The sequence below is a fragment of the Phyllostomus discolor genome, chromosome 6 (genome assembly GCF_004126475.2).
Source record: "Phyllostomus discolor isolate MPI-MPIP mPhyDis1 chromosome 6, mPhyDis1.pri.v3, whole genome shotgun sequence".
NCBI classification, from domain to species: Eukaryota; Metazoa; Chordata; class Mammalia; order Chiroptera; family Phyllostomidae; genus Phyllostomus; species Phyllostomus discolor.
Window position 1 is genome coordinate 132,818,802 of NC_040908.2, and position 16,073 is coordinate 132,834,874.

The 16,073-nt window shown below is 36.3% G+C and overlaps 1 protein-coding gene and 2 long non-coding RNA genes across 4 annotated transcripts in view; all 3 read left to right on the forward strand.

The window, feature by feature from the left end:
• The window catches only part of PDE3B (phosphodiesterase 3B), a 160,166-nt gene that overhangs the window by 17,780 nt on the left and 126,313 nt on the right, over positions 1–16,073 (forward strand). The window lies entirely within an intron of this gene.
• LOC118501305 lies at positions 1,672–3,797 on the forward strand. Its single transcript, XR_004903932.1, has 2 exons — positions 1,672–2,823; positions 2,924–3,797. It is a non-coding gene; the product is annotated as an uncharacterized LOC118501305 (long non-coding RNA).
• On the forward strand, positions 10,424–14,360 carry LOC118501301. Its single transcript, XR_004903928.1, has 2 exons — positions 10,424–10,804; positions 10,863–14,360. It is a non-coding gene; the product is annotated as an uncharacterized LOC118501301 (long non-coding RNA).

Below are 16,073 nucleotides of genomic sequence, written 5' to 3' on the forward strand. Positions count from 1 at the left end.
GTTCCGTTTTGTCACTTTGGAGCAGAGTGGTATAAACTGGAGCTTCCAACAAATGCCTGTAACCATAATTCTTGCTTCTTAGTTCACTGTCTGCTAAGCATGTTGACAGCTATGTGGCCCCACCCCAGGATGGTAAGAGGGAGACAAGAGATAAGGGAAAAGAAGGCAGAGAAATTGTATATAAAAAAGTGACTCTTTCATCTTTTTTTCTCACTTCAGTCAGCATTAGGCACCACACTGACTGCTCCTTCAGTTAAGGCTTCGATCCACTTTTTAAAGTTTTTCTGAAGAACTTCTGCTACTTAAATGGTAATGGTTTAAAGCAGACAAAAAATAATAATAATGGCTATGAATTTTTACAAATGTGTGAGGAAATATTTTTCTTTAGGGGAACAACACCTACATACACATTAGTAAACACCAATATTTATCATTATATGAGTCTTTGTAGTGTTTGCTTTTGTTATAAAAGTAAACACCATATAGAATTAACTTTAATATCTGAAAATTTAATTGCTCAGCAAACATTGCTAAGATGTTCTTGGAGCTATGAGGGTGATGAAGAAGAATCATGGAAGACATTGCCTTTCAACATGAAAATAGAAAAAGCTGTTTTTAATTCCAACACCTTTTACACAAGTATTTTAAGGTTTGCATGTCCTACAGTTTACAACTGTAGTTTTCTCTTTATTTTTTGCCAAGTTAAGAATTTATTGGCTTCCAAAGCTTATTTCTTGGAACACCACTCATAGGATTTGTATAAAGTATACTGTGTAAAAACTTATTTTATTTGCAAGAATAACTCAGATTTTGCAGCAGACCTGGCTGTAGGCATAGACTTAACAACATAGTAATCATTCATTTAGTGCCTACTAAGGGCAAACAATTAATGATTTGGGAGATCAAAACATACCGTGCCATCAAGAAACTTGGAATCTAGTACAAAAAAAAAAGTGCCATAAAAGAGGTGTAAACAAAATACAGAGAAGGGTTAAGGAAAGACTGGTGCTGTGTCAGTGGGCCCTGCAGAAAATAGATGATGCACTCAAATGGGTAAACTTGGAGAGTTTAGTGAAGGGGGAACTTCTAAGAGAGTGGAAACAATTTAGGGAAACCAACATGGGATGATAAAGTACCTGGTGAGCAACAATAGGTTGCAGACATATAAGGGCAGAGAGGGGAAGTTATTGTCAATAACCTATGCATCCCAATGTTCATAGCAGCACAATTTACAATAACCACGTGCTGGAAGCAACTTAGGTGCCCATTAGTAAATGCATGGATCAAAAAACGATGGTACATTTACACCATCGTTTAGTGGAATTTCGTGCAGCAGAAAGAAAGAAGGAACTACTACCCTTTGCAACAGCATGGATCGAACTGGAAAGCATTATGCTAAGTGAAATAAGCCAGGTGGTGAAAGACAAATACCATATGATTTCACCTTTAACAGGAGTCAATCAACAAAACAAACAAACAAGCAAAATATAACCAAAGACAGTGAAATAGAGAACAGGCTGACAGTGACCAGAGGGGAAAGAGGAGGGAATTTCAGGGGAAAAGAGGGAGGGTTTGCAGGAACAAGTATAAAGGACACATGGACAATAATAAGGGGGGGTGGAAACAGGAGGGAGGTGGGGAGGGCTCGGGGGTTGGCTGTGATGGGGGTAAAAGGCAGAAAACTATACTTGAACAACAAAAGACTCAGAGGGTAGCTGGATAGAGGTCTATTTGACAGAAGCATTGGCCTCTGGTAGAGGGACATTGCTAAGAAGAGGTAACTTTAGGTGTGAGCTGGGGGATTAAATACCCCAGGCTTGCTCACCCTTCCTGTCTTTAAAAGTCTGTCAGTGTTTTCCATTGGCTGAATCCACCTAGAAGAGAGGAGAAAAGAGAGTGTTGATGATATAGTCTATTCAGGACAGTCTTCTGGTGGGGCACAGTATAGAGTAGAGAAGAGTGGAAAATGGATCTGGAGGGGCAAGTAAAATATACCCAGCACAACTGGCTTTTTAAGGACACAGAAGATAGCAATTTCTGCAGAAGCGGAGGAATGGCTGTTTAGGAAGGGAAAAATCAAGTAAACAGAGATAGAGAATTATTGAAATAATGTGCTCAGAAATGGAAATTATTTCTGTTTGGAGTGTGTGCTGAACAAAGAAAAATAATAGGCCATAAAAATGAAAAGCTAGATTGGCATTTGCAGAGACATGCTCATCTTTACACTGCTTATTCTCTTATTTATTGTCTTGTATTATATCATGGCTTTATAAATGCATGAACATCAATACTGCCTTCATGGTTAGGTAGAAGATACTGGGTCAAGTTCTTTGTGTTACCATGGCTTTCTGAGTGTTTTGCACATATAGAAAGAGAAGGAGTAATTTAGAGAGAGAGGCTTACAGTTAAGAATATAGGCTCTGGAATTGGACTGTTTTGTGTTTGAACTCACTTCCTAGCTTGATGACATTGGCAAATTACCTAATCTGGGCCTCAGTTTTCTTATTTATAAAACAGGCAGTCAAATTAACTTTATCATAGTTGTGAGGAGTAAATTAATGATACATATAAACTACTTAGCCCAGAGCCCAGCAGGCATGTCAGTAATGTTACCTATTTTTATAAAAATTGCAGTTAGGAGGATATAGCTGTCTTCCAATCCTCATCTGACAGCCTGCCACATTAAATAGGTATTAAAGTTCCTATTTTTGTGAGAACTTTTGGGGTCAGAACTAAGACTAATATTCATAAATAATAGGTTTTGGGTTAAAATAAAAAAGTCTTTTGATCACTTAAGTTGCTTGAAGCAGAACTGGTTAGTTTGTGGGTGGGAGAGGGTATGCAGGGTGGAGGGGAGTGAGGGGGGAAATGGGAAATGGGACAGCATAATCAATAAAATATATTAAAAAAAAGAACTGGTTAGTTTGTTAGAATGATTTCCATACCAAGGGAAGTATTCAAGAAAAGACTAGGGATGTTTAAAAGTATATTCATGTATCAGATTAATAAAAACTAGATAAAATCTTCAGGATACCTTCCAACTATAACTTTATTCTCTAAATCTGTGAAAATCGAAGCTCTGGATAGAACTTGTTTGATTTCTTCTCTGTTTGTTCCTCATGGTAAGGTCAATTCCTCCCCCTCCCCCAATAATCCAATTTAAATGTCATCCCTCTTTATTTAACAATATTTATTGATCACAATCAAGTGTTCCAGGTTGTGTTCTAGGTATTATGATTAGTACTGTGAATAAGACATGTAAGATTCTTGATCTAATGGAGCTTTAAAAAAATTCTAGCACATGTATGCAGAAAATAAAAACAGTAAAATATTCAGGTAGTTCTAAGTACTCTGATGCATAAGTAAAACAATATGGGATGAAGGATATTAGGGCCTGGGTGATGGAAGTAGTGCTTTTAGGGTGGCCAAGGAAAGCTTGGAAGAGGGGACTTTTTAACTGACAGGTGAGTGTTCTGAAGGAGCTGGCCATGTAAGGCCTGGGGGAAGAACATTCTAGGCAGAAGTACTAGCAAAGGCTAGTGGAGTCCTGTCGTGGGAAAGAACTTGGCATGCTTGGGAGTCAGAAAGCAAGCTGGGTGGCTGGAGAGTGGTAGGAGTGGTAGGAGAGGTAAGAAGAGCATGGATCGCACAGGGCCTGGTGGACCATGTTAACACATTTCATTCTTACGCATTTTGATGGGAAGCCATGAGGCATTTTCTTCCATTTTTTCCCTATGTATAGATTTTTTCTTCCATCATTTGTTGTAAAAACTCTCCTTCATTGAATGGTGTGGGAACCTTTGTCAAAAATCAATTTTCTATATGTATGTGGATCCATTTCTGATTCTTCTGTCCCATTAATCAGTGTACCTTTCCCTTTGCCAATACAACAGTACCTTGATTACTGTAAAATTGTATGAGTGTTCCAACTTTTTCCTTTTTTTTTTCAAAATAGTTTTGTTCCTTTATCTTTCCATATAGATTTTAGAATCAGCTTGTTTAAATTTATAAAAATAGCCCTGGCTGGTGTGGCTCAGTGGTTGAGTGTCAGCCTTTGAACCAAAGGGTCTCCAGTTCGATTCCCAGTCAGGGAACGTGCCTGGGTTGCGGGCTAGGTCCCAGTAGCGGGTGCATGAGAGGCAACCACACATTAATATTTCTCTCCCTGTCTTTGTCCCTTCCTTCCCCTCTGTAAAAATAGATAAATAAAATACTAAAAAAATTAATTTGCAAAAATATTTGGCTGGTATTTTGATCATAATTGCATTAAACCTGTAGAATCAGGAATGTAGATTGGTGCAGCTACTATGGAAAGCAATATGGAATTATCTAAAAAAATAAAAAGGGAAACTGCCTTAAGATCCAGTTGTTCCACTCTGAGAATATATCCAAAGAAGCCCAAACCACTAATTCTAAAAAATATATGCACCCCTCTGTTCATTACAGCCTTATTTATGATAGCTAAGATTTGGAAGCAGCCCAAGTGCCCATCAGTAGATGAGTAGATAAAAAAGCTGTGGTACATTTACACAATGGAATAATACTTGGTCATAAGAAAGAAGGAAATCTTACCTTTTGTGACAGTATGGATAGTCCTGGAGAGTATTATGCTAAGTAAAATAAGTCAGACAGAAAGAAAATACCATATGATTTCACTTATATGTGGAATCTAATGAACCAAATAAACAGAACACCCTATAGAATCAATTTTGGTGGAATTGACATTTTTTATTATGTTAGTCTTCCAGTCTATCAGCAATGGTCCATGACCATTTCTTCATTTACTTAGGTCTTCCCTGATTTTCTTCATCAGTGTTTCGCAATTTTCAGCATACAAATCCTGTATACCTTTTGTTAGATTTACATATATTTAATATTTTAGAACTATTACAAATGATACATGTTTTTAGATTTTGGTTTCTAATATATCATTGCTAGTACGTAGAAACATGATTGTTTTATCTGTGTGACCTTGTTAAATTTACTTATTATTATTTTCTTTTGTATGAGAAGCTTGGACAATCTGTGTTTTTAAAAATTCCTTACCCTCTTATAGAAAATTGAAAAAAGTTATGAAAAGTAGAAAGAATAAAAAGCTCTCATAATTTTACCATCTGAGACAAGCTACATTTGGCTCATATATATGCCAAACATATATATTTGTTTTTAAGTATATTTTATTGATTATACTATTATAGTTGTCCCAATTTTTTTCTCCCTTTTATCCCACCTCCGCCCTATACCCCCCACCCTCCAGCATTCACCCCCCCCCCCTTAGTTCATGTCCATGGGCTGTACATATAAGTTCTTTGGCTTCTGTATTTCCTATACTGTTCTTAAACTATTCCTGTCTATTTTATGCCTGCCAGTTATGCTTCTTCTTCCCTGTACTTCCTGCCCTGATCATCCCCCTCGCCATTGATAATCCTCCATGTTGATCTCCATTTCTGTGATTCTGTTCCTGTTCTAGTTGTTTGCTTAGTTTTTGTTTTTTAGGTTTAGCTGTTGATAGTTATGAGTTTGTTGTCATTTTATTGCTCATAGTTTTTGATCTTCTGTTTCTTAGGTAAGTCCCTTTAACATTCCATATATTAAGGGCTTGGTGATGATGAACTGCTTTAACTTGACCTTATCTGGGAAGCACTTTATCTGCCCTTCCATTCTAAAAGAAAGCTTTGCTGGATAGAGCAATCTGGGATGTAGGTCCTTGTCTTTCATGATTTCAAATACTTCTCTCTAGCTCCTTCTTGCCTGCAGGGTTTCTTTTGAGAAATCAGCTGATAGTCTTACAGGAAATCCTTTGTAGGCAACTCTCTCCTTTTCTCTTGCTGCTTTTAAGATTCTCTCCTTATCTTTAATCTTGGGTAATGTAATTATGATGTGCCTTGGTGTGTTCCTCCTTGGGTCTAATTTCTTTGGGACTTGCTGGGCTTCCTGGGCTTCCTGGAAGTCTGTTTCCTTTGGCAGATTGGGGAAGTTTTCCTTCATTATTTGTTCAAATAAGCTTTCAATTTCTTGCTATATCTCTTCTCCTTCTGGCACACCTATGATTCAGTTGTTGGAACGCGTAAAGTTATCCTGAAGGTACCTAAGCCTCTCCTCATTTTTTTTGAATTCTTGTTTCTTCATTGTGTTCTGGTTGGATGTTTATTTCTTCCTTTTGTTCCAGATTGTTGATTTTAGTCCCAGGTTCCTTCCCTTCACTGTTGGTTCCCTGTGTATTTTGCTTAATTTCACTTTATGTAGCCTTCATTTCTTCCTTCATTTTGCAACTGAGTGCTTATATTTGTTAAATTATTTACATAATTGAGGTCATGTGGAACTAAACAGGTGAATGCATTTTTGCTTTTTGGCTTAATATCTGACATAAGCACTTCCCCATATTACCAAAAGCTCTTCATAAACATTTAAAATAAGTTAATGACATTTTCTTTTGAATGCACCATAATTTGCTTATCCAGTCTCTCATTCTGAAACATTTCAGTTGTTGCCAACTTTTTTGTTATTGTAAATAGTACTGCATTTAGCATCTCTGCATGGTTCTTTTTTCGCTGTTTTTAGGCCAGAAGGCTTGACTGACATGAATATTTTTTAGCATTTCACATGCATTTCCAAAACATTTTTCAAAAATAATATACCACTCACAAGTCCACCAGCAATGAGTTTCCTTTTATTCTACCTCATCAGCACTTCGTAATTCTGTTTTTAAGAAAATGACTAACTTTAGATTATTACTTAAATTGTTGCCTATTTTTATTTGCTTGCCATTTTATTCACCATTGCAACAACAACAACAAACAAACAAACAAAATAAGGTACCTAGAAATAAAGTTAACCAAGGAGGTAAAAGACTTTTTGGAAAACTGTAAGTCATTGAAAAAAGAAATAGAAGACCCAAACAAGTGGAAGTATACATATATACCATGCTCATGGATTGGAAGAATTAACATCACTAAAATATCCATACTATCCAAAACAATCTATAGATTCAGTGCAATTCTTATTAAAATACCAATGGCAGATTTCACATATCTAGAACAAATACTCCAAAAATTTATATGGAACCCATTGACCCCAAATAGCCTCAGCAATCTTGAAAAAGAACAAAGTTGGAGGTATCACAATACCAGATATCAAACTATATGAATATTTTCTATAGATTCCTTGAGATTTTCCTAGGTAAACAGTACTGTTGTATATGAAGAGGGACAGTTTTATTTCTTCCTTTGTTAGTACTTTGGTACCATGCTGAGTAGGGGTGGTGAGAGTCAACATTTTTTTCTTGTTCCCAATCTAGCAGGAAACATTAAGTCTTTTCACCATTAAATATGATGGTGGTTGTAGCTTTCATGTAGATGTTCTTTATGAGGTTAGGAAAGTTCCTTTCTAAGTTTGCTGAGAGTTCATTGTTGTCAAATGCTCTGTCTGTATCAAGTGATATGATCACATGTGTCTTTTCTTTAAACTGTTAATGTGGTGGATTACATTGATTTTTGAATATTGAATGAGCTTTGCAGTGCTGGGATAAGTTGAAATGGGTTGTAGAAAGTATTCTTCTTACATGTTGTTGGATTTGATTTCTTAATATTTTGTTGAGGATTTTTTGCGTGTGTGTTAATGAGGAACATAGGTCTGTAGTTGCTGTCCTGTTTTGTCTGACTTTAGTATCAGGGTAATGTTGGCCTCCAAATGAGTTGGAAAGTGTTTCTTGTACTTTCAGAAGAGAATATGCAAAATTGGTTTTATTTATTCTTTAAATGTTTGATAGAATTTGCTAGTGATACCATCTGGGCCTAGAAAAATTTTTTTCTCTGTGGAAACTTTAAAACTATGATTTCAATTTATTTTTATTTTTTAAAAGATTTTATTTATTTTTAGAGCGAGATGAAAGGAGAGAGAAAGAGAGGGAGAGAAACATCGATGTGAGAAACAGTGATCGGCTACCTCTTACACATCCTGAACTGGGGACCTGGCACATGCCCTGACTGGGAATCCAGTCTGCAACCCCTCAGTTTGCAGGACAATGACCAATTCACTGAGCCATGCCAGTCAGGGCAATTTATTCAATAATTATAGGATTATTCAGGGTATCTGTTTAGTCAGTCATTGGTGAGTTTTGGTAGTTTGTAATTTTCAAAGAACCGGTCTATTTCATCTGAGTTGTCTAAATGTATATGTAAAGTGTTGTTTGTAGTATTCTTTTGTTATACTTTCAGTATCTGTGGGGTCTATAGTGATATCTGTCTTTCAATACTGTTATTGATAAATTGTTGTCTTTTTTTCTCTCCCTTCAGTCTTATTAGAGGTTTATCAATTTTCTTTTAAATCTTGGTGTTTTCTTAAAGATTTTATTTATTTATTTTTAGAGAGGGAAGGGAGGGAGAAAGAGAGAGAGAGAAACATCAATGTGCAGTTGCTGGGGGTCATGGCCTGCAACCCAGGTATGTACCCTGACTGGGAATTGAACCTGTGACACTTTGGTTCACGGCCCTTGCCCAATCCACTGAGCTACTCCAGCCAGGGAGGTTTATCAATTTTTAAAAAATATTATCAAAGAACCAGCCTTGGTTTCATGAATTTTCTCTACTGTTTTTCTGTTTTCACTTTCACTGATGTCTGATGTTATCATTATTACTTTTTCTGCTTGATTTAAATTTATTGTTCTTTTTCTAGTTTCCTAAGGTGGAAGCTTAGATTATTGATTTTAGATTTTTCTTCTTTTCTAAAATAAGCATTTAGTGTTTTACCTTTCCCTCTAAGCATATCCTATCTGCATGCTGGAAATTTTGATACATTGTATTTTAATTTTTATTTCGTTCCAATGATTTTCTAATTTCTCTTTAAACTTTTCCTGTGAACCATAGCTTAGTTAGAAGTTGTATAATTTGTGTGGAGTTTTTCTGTTATCTTTTTGTTACTGATTTCTATCTAATTTCATTCTGGTCAGAAAACATACTTTATAGGTATGTTTTCAATTCTCTACGTATCTTTGCTGCACATGTGTGATAACTTTCTCTGTTGTATTTATCCTGGAGGAACTTGGTAGGTTGAAGGGTACGTCTTTAATTTTGTTAGATAATACCAAATTGTCTTTCAAAGTTTGAAAAGAATTAATCCATTAATCCATTACCACCCCACCCCACCTGGAACTGGATGTGGATGCACTAAAACCTATCCACACCTACTATATATGTTTGATTTACTTGTTATCTTTTTATTTAACTATATTGACTTTAAACTTTTCTAGTCTTAGAAGATAGCTAACCACCAAGGGAATGTTTTTCTCATCTTTCAAGAATTGAGGTTGTATATATAATGCCTGATAATTTAGGGTTATCACATTAAGCAAACTGAGCCTGAAATCTCAGATAGGTTTTGGTTACCATCCTAAATGACTTGAAGTTTCTCACTGGTCATAGATTTTTGACTGTGAAATAGGGCTTAGGCCTGCATGTAGCCAGAGTGATTCTGTGCTACAGGTGGACATGGTAAGCCCTTTTATGGTGCTGAGATAAATTTGAACCCTAGATATGAGATTAGATTTTCACCTGGCTTTTCTTCTAGCCTATGTGATTTAAATGATAAAATATTTTGATCTCATGAAGGTAGGATAACTTCTGTACCCATACTAAGTTTATATCTACGTTCTTCCATAAATCTTTTTATTGCTATGTCAAATTGTTTCTTTTTTAAACATTCTTTCTATATGACAGGGATATAAGTCTTCCATTTGAATTCTATAGACCTCTCATACCTCTGTCTGATTCTGTATTCTCAACACTTAAGTGCTAATGACATATTTAATTCCATTTTTAACTTAAAGAAAGGCTGATTGTGGGCACCTACTGTATTTTATAACCTCCCTGCTGTATGGTATATCACTTAGTGCTGAAGCTATAAAGAACATAATGTCAGTGAGTAGTAGAAGTTGTTTAGGCCTGGAATTAATTTGAGGTTATTGAAACAGTGGTCAGTTTTTAAGATATAGAAGGAAGATTATCTGTCTTGGGAATGATTTCTTTTAAATTGAGACATTATTCTCACTTTTTGAAAAAATTCTCTTCTGAGGACATGTTTATTTGCTTTAAATTTTTTTTTTTATCCTCATCTAAGGATGTGCTTATTGATCTTAGAGAGAAAGGAAGGGAGAACGAGAGAGAGAGAAATATTGATCAGTTGCCTCCCACACATGCTTGGACTGGGGAATCTAACCTGCAACCTAAGTATGCACCCTGACTGGGAATCCAACCTGCAATTGGTGTATGGGAGCAACACTCCAACCAACTGAGGTACCTGGCCTGTTCTCACCTGTTCCCACTTTTATTCTTCTTTTTAAGGATTTTATTTATTCATTTTTAGAGAAAGGGAAGGGAGGGAGGAAGAGAGGGAGAGGAACATCCATGTGTGGTTGCATCTTGCATGCCCCAAGCTGGGAACCTGGCCTGCAACCCAGGCATGTGCTCTGACTGGGAATTGAACTGGCGACCCTTTGGTTTGCAGGCCAGCACTCAGTCCACTGAGCTATACCAGCCAGGGCCTGTTCTCACTTTTAAATGACAGGAAACTATTTAGCTGCTTTTCAGTGATCATAGATTAAACTTAACAAGGAAGATAAAGACTCAATTGCCTTTATTCCTGTTTTAAATTGTAAAATACCTTAATATTTATTTTTTTTTAAAATATAAGCCAGTTTTATGAAAGCATCATTTTTTAATTAAAATAGTTTTATAAATAAAATTACACAGAATGCAAGCTTATTATTTGAAGTAAATTTACTTATATTTGTTCCCTTTGGTAATATTTTGTTAAATTTGAAAATAGCTCCCAAATATCCCTGTATACTTATAAATATGAGAATAAAGAAGCCAGACACTGAGGGAAAAAAATTAAGATAATGGCCATTTAAAGTGCTTCTTACTAAAATGAAACTGATTTGTGAAGAATATTAATTGTCAGATACTGAAGAGAATAAAATTTATAGCTAGAAAAATTAATAATTTGTGACTTCCTAAATGTTTATTTAAATAATAAATTTATAGTAAATATGTTGTATTGAATTGTTTTGAAATATTTGAATCTTGAAATATAGTATGAAAGTTGTATCCTAAAATTTTTAAAAGTCGAAAAATATTTAATTGTTTGAAAGTCAGTAGGGAATGTGAAGTTGTAACTGGGCAGCATGGGGTCTGGCTGCTTGTCACTATGTATGAACATAATACAAAGATTTGTGTGGAAGGAATAGGTTTTTATTAACAGGGTTTCCCATTTTGGGGGGCTGGGGGCATTTCTGCTCTGAACCCTTCTTCTCAGCAAGACATAGAACCTCCCTTGCTCCCCAAAAGATCTGAAACCAAAGCCACGCTCAGGAGTTCCCCATTATTGCTTATCTGCCCTTTTGGAGCTTAAACTAGCCATGCAAACAGGTTTTCATCCTCTCTAAGGTATGCACTAGTGGGTTTAAGAGTTGCCATTGTTTTGCTGCAGTAGCTCGCTCTTGCGTGCGCGCTCGGCTCTCTCACTCTTACTCTCTCAGGGTCTGGGGTACACTGCTGTATCACTCCAGAAGGTCAGGCGAGGAAGCTCTACCCAAGAGGAACTTCCCAGCCAGTACCTCCATGTGCTGCTCTTAGTCTCTGTGCACTACTCTCAGGGTGAAGGAAATGCAGCAGTCCAGGACCCATGTGCCATGCTATACTGGGTTGTAGCATCCCAAAGGCTGGAGCCCAGTGAGGCAGCATTCCAGCGTGGGACCCTGCCTCTGGGGAGCTGGCTTCCAACCGTGTGGTGCCTAAGCCTCAGGTGGGCCCAGTATCTGCCAGTCCCACCAACACTCCTCCCATTCATGTGGTCCAAAGCAAGAGCCCAAGAAGCCAAGAGCACAAAAGCCAAGAGCCAACAGAGTGAGCTTCTGCCTTCCTTCTGTTTAAAAGTCCTGTCCCAGAATCCCATGGGCTCTGGGAATGTCTAGCTTTTCAACCAATGAAGGCCAGTGTTGTTCATATTTGCCTTTGCTTCTCTTCGGTCTTGCTATGTTTAGCAAGGGTGCAAAGTCTCCAGTTACATATCCTCTACAAGCTCCATTCTGCTGAGTCACAGGTTGCTCAGTTGCCTCAGGCAGTGGATGTTGGCTTGTTTACAGTTGATAGTTGTCTTTGTTTACAGTTTGCCTCTAGTGGTCTTTCTGCTCCTGTGGCTCTACCCTTAGGAGAAGGCAAGCTGCTTCAGTCTGCAATATGGCCAACTCTCCTTGCCTCTGCTATCGGTGGGAGAGGGAGCAAACTCTTATGCCTGAATTGGGGTCTCCCCTATTCTCCAGCAATTTGTGGTCCAACCTGTTCCATTACAAAGTGACATTTGTAAATGGTGTGTTCATTTTATGTTAAACAGTGGACTAATTAAGGTTTCCCTGAAAATTTGGTTTAGCTCCCAACCAGGGGTATTTCAAGCCCATTGATATCATCATACCTGGGTTCTACCAAAAGCAGATGGAAGTTTCCTGGGGAAACTTTATTACTGACCGATAATTTGAGATAGGATGATAGTTTATGGAGCAATGAAAAATAATCCTGGGGTTGCCATTGTTTCTGTTTTACTTGCCTAACAGATTTCTTGTTGCCTTTTCTGTCACAGAACAATTCAGTTTATTTCTTAGTGTCTTATTGATTAAAATAATTTTAAGATTATAATTCTAAAGGCAAAGTGGGCAGTAATTAGAACAACTTTAGGAATGTACTGAGGTTGTCAACCAATTTCTTTTTTTAATAATGCAAAATATGTATTTTTTAATTATACAGATCTAAAATTTTCTGAAACAGTAGTTTTTTTTTTTAAACCGCACTAAAATTTTTTATTTCTCTGGTAGTAACTTGCAGGCATGCAGTTTGCTTTTTCATTTCAGTTTATTGAAATTGAGTTTTGTTGCTTTTGGTAAAGAAATAAAAGATTTCACTTATATTTGTTTTTTACCATAGGGAAAAACGAATGTTTTCAAGAATTTAGAGAATTGAATTTAAAATATATATATCCAGCCATTTGTCAATCTTGTTTAACTATAGAATTTTCATAATATAAGAGTTACATGTTTTAAAGCTTAGAGAAAAATGGACACACTGTATCCTAGCAACTGAACGCAAATAGACAGATACGTCAGCACCACGCTTATGTCAGCAGTTTGTTCTGTTTGCTTGGGAACTCTTTTGTTTTATTAGTGTGTTTACAATGAGGTCTTTCAGTGGAGCAAGACTATAATGACTGAATATGTACTCTGTATTGTCTGAGTACATTCCGTATATAAACTTTAAGATATATGTATATAGGCATATTTATTTTTATTTAGCTATTGTTAATATTTAATTTTATTTATTGTACTTATTTTCTTCCTCAGAAGGATTTTATTCTTGTTTTGTAACTAGCAATAGACTTTGCATTTCTGATTATGGTGTCTTTGGATAAGACACTGAGTATGTTTCCAGATAAGTTATTAAAATTATGTATGTATGGCTAATGAGCCATATGGTTTGTTTTTAAGAGAGATGTTTAAGCTATTAGAAGTGGAATAATCTGGATTTTTCTTGGCCAAGGCCTGTAATTTTATTGTGCTTTAAATTTCTTTAAGGTCACAATTATTTTCTAAGAGTTTAAAATGTATTATTGAGTGTTAAAATTAAGTTCAGAATTCTCCAAATGCTACGGGATTTTATGTGTGTTTTCTGGGATGGAGGGGAGAGGCAGAAATTAAGTGGAAAAGGTCAGTAGGCAATTGAAGATTGCAGGTTTGGAGCTTAGAAAGACAGAATGAGGCCAGATACAAACTTTACAAGTCTCTCAATGTATTTCATTGAAGGCCTATTATATATACCCAGGAATTGAGACCCTGGACTTCACACAGACTGTAAGACTGGCAACTCCCTTGCTGCAGATTTGATAGTGTCTAGACAGTAAATTCTAGAAGGAGGGTCATTTTGCTTAGAATGTCTTAGTTGAAGGTTGGGAATGGATGACATTGGAGGAAAAAGGAGTGTAGACAGAATTAAATTAAGGACAAAGTGACTTTGGGAAGTACCTATATTGTTCAGGTTTTTACAAGAACAAGTATTATTGGAAGTACCTAAGTTTAGTGGTTAGCATGATAAAGAGGAGTCAGTGAAGAAAGCGGAGTCAGAGGGGTAAGATGTGGGGGATTTACCATTGAAGCTAATTGAACTTAAGCTCTAGGGTGAAAATTTCTTCCAAGACTTTGGAAGGAAGGTGTTTACATGGCATCATGTTTCTGTGGGATTTCCAAAAGTCAGGTATTTTAAGTTAAGATTGCTATCTCTTTCCATTCTTGACTTAACCTCAGGGCATACAGCATTGGAGTAGCTGCAGGCATTTTTGCGATCCAGCTAAGGGAAAGTTGAATTGAGATTACATTAGTTTGCGTGGCATATATGTATGTTTTTTTTTTTTTTTTGTCACTTTGAATTACATTTAAGTTTTTCCCAGATGTTCTGGTATAGGAGTGATGCCTAAGAATACTCATTAGCCATGGTGCTGACTTAGGGTTATGGTACAGAGATGCAAGGCCAGATATCATAGGTTATATGAACATGTCCTACAGTGCTTGACATTAAAAGTATGTGGTGGTAGGCAGGGTAATTTAAAATATACAGAGCTAGAACCTCACCTGGGGAAAATTCTTCTGAGTGTGATAGCTTGTAAAGGAAAGAAATAAATAAGATTCCTAAAACTTTACAATAGAAAAGTTTTATAAGACATGACTAGTAAGTTTATGAACCTAAAAGAATATTTTTCTAAAATGAAAATAATAATTTAGTAGTAAGAAAGTTTTTAAAATTCATCTCTTTATAAAGTCTTACATGAAATTATCATATAAAGAGCTAATTACAAAAGATATATAATCAAAATGTAGGAAAAGTATTCTACAAATGTGTCATTGAGTTTATTGAAAGAATTATTATGTTATTTTTTTCTGGGTTTTTATGATGCTTGTGATGCTGTGATTTTGTTCCCTAGTAGAAATAGTTATTTCTAAATAACTATTCATCTTTGCACCTAATTTTATATTAGTAATTATACTTTCTTTTCCTTAAAGAAGGATCCCTGAATTTTTTTTTAAAAGATTTTATTTATTTATTTTTAGAGAGGGAAGGGAGGGAAAAGAGAGAGAGAGAGAGAAACATCAATGTGTGGTTGCTGGGGGTCATGGCCTGCAACCCAGGCATGTACCCTGACTGGGAATCGAACCTGCGACACTTTGGTTCGCAGCCCGAGCTCAATCCACTGAGCTACACCAGCCAGGGCTTGATCCCTGAATTTTTTAAAGCTCAGGCCCTTATAAAACCTGGGAGAGATAGAACTGTGGAAGTCAGATGGAGACAATTTAAAGGTGGGGAGGATGTGTTCGGTGTTAAGTGATGCATTGATGTAGCTAAGGAAGTGATTTGATTTGGTGATGGAGATCATTATTAGTGATCTTCAGGAATGAGTATGAATTTGGGAGTGGGAAGTGGAAGTTGTATGCTTTTTGAAGAAGCGGTACTGGAGTCAAAGAGCGGTATTTTGAGGGGAAAGCAAGGGCCAGGAAAGGGCTGTGTGTTTGTGTTTGTGCGTATGTGCATACTTCAAAGATAGGTGTACATATAAATATGTTAAAGAAAGGGGAAAAAATACATATTGCTAAAAGATAACACATGTGAAACTAAAGATAATGGCTAGAGAGGTTAAAGCAGAGCAGAGATAGAACAGGGAGATAAAAGGAAATGGGATCAAGACATAGGAGTACCCTAAACAGTAGAATTCAGTGAAGGGGTAAACATCCATCCTTAAATGTTTTGGTAGTTCTTTAGCCATCACTGTATGAGCCCTGTATTAATACCTGAGTATAGTAATTGGTTTTCATAATGCTAGTCCCAAGCCATTCTTCATAAAACTATGATATACTGTATGTTTAATTTGCTCAAAAATAATACAATTTTTAAAGATTTACATTTGGATGGTTACCGTATTTTTAGGACTATAAGACACACTGTACCATAAGACGCACCTAGGTTTTAGAAGAGGAACAGAGGAAA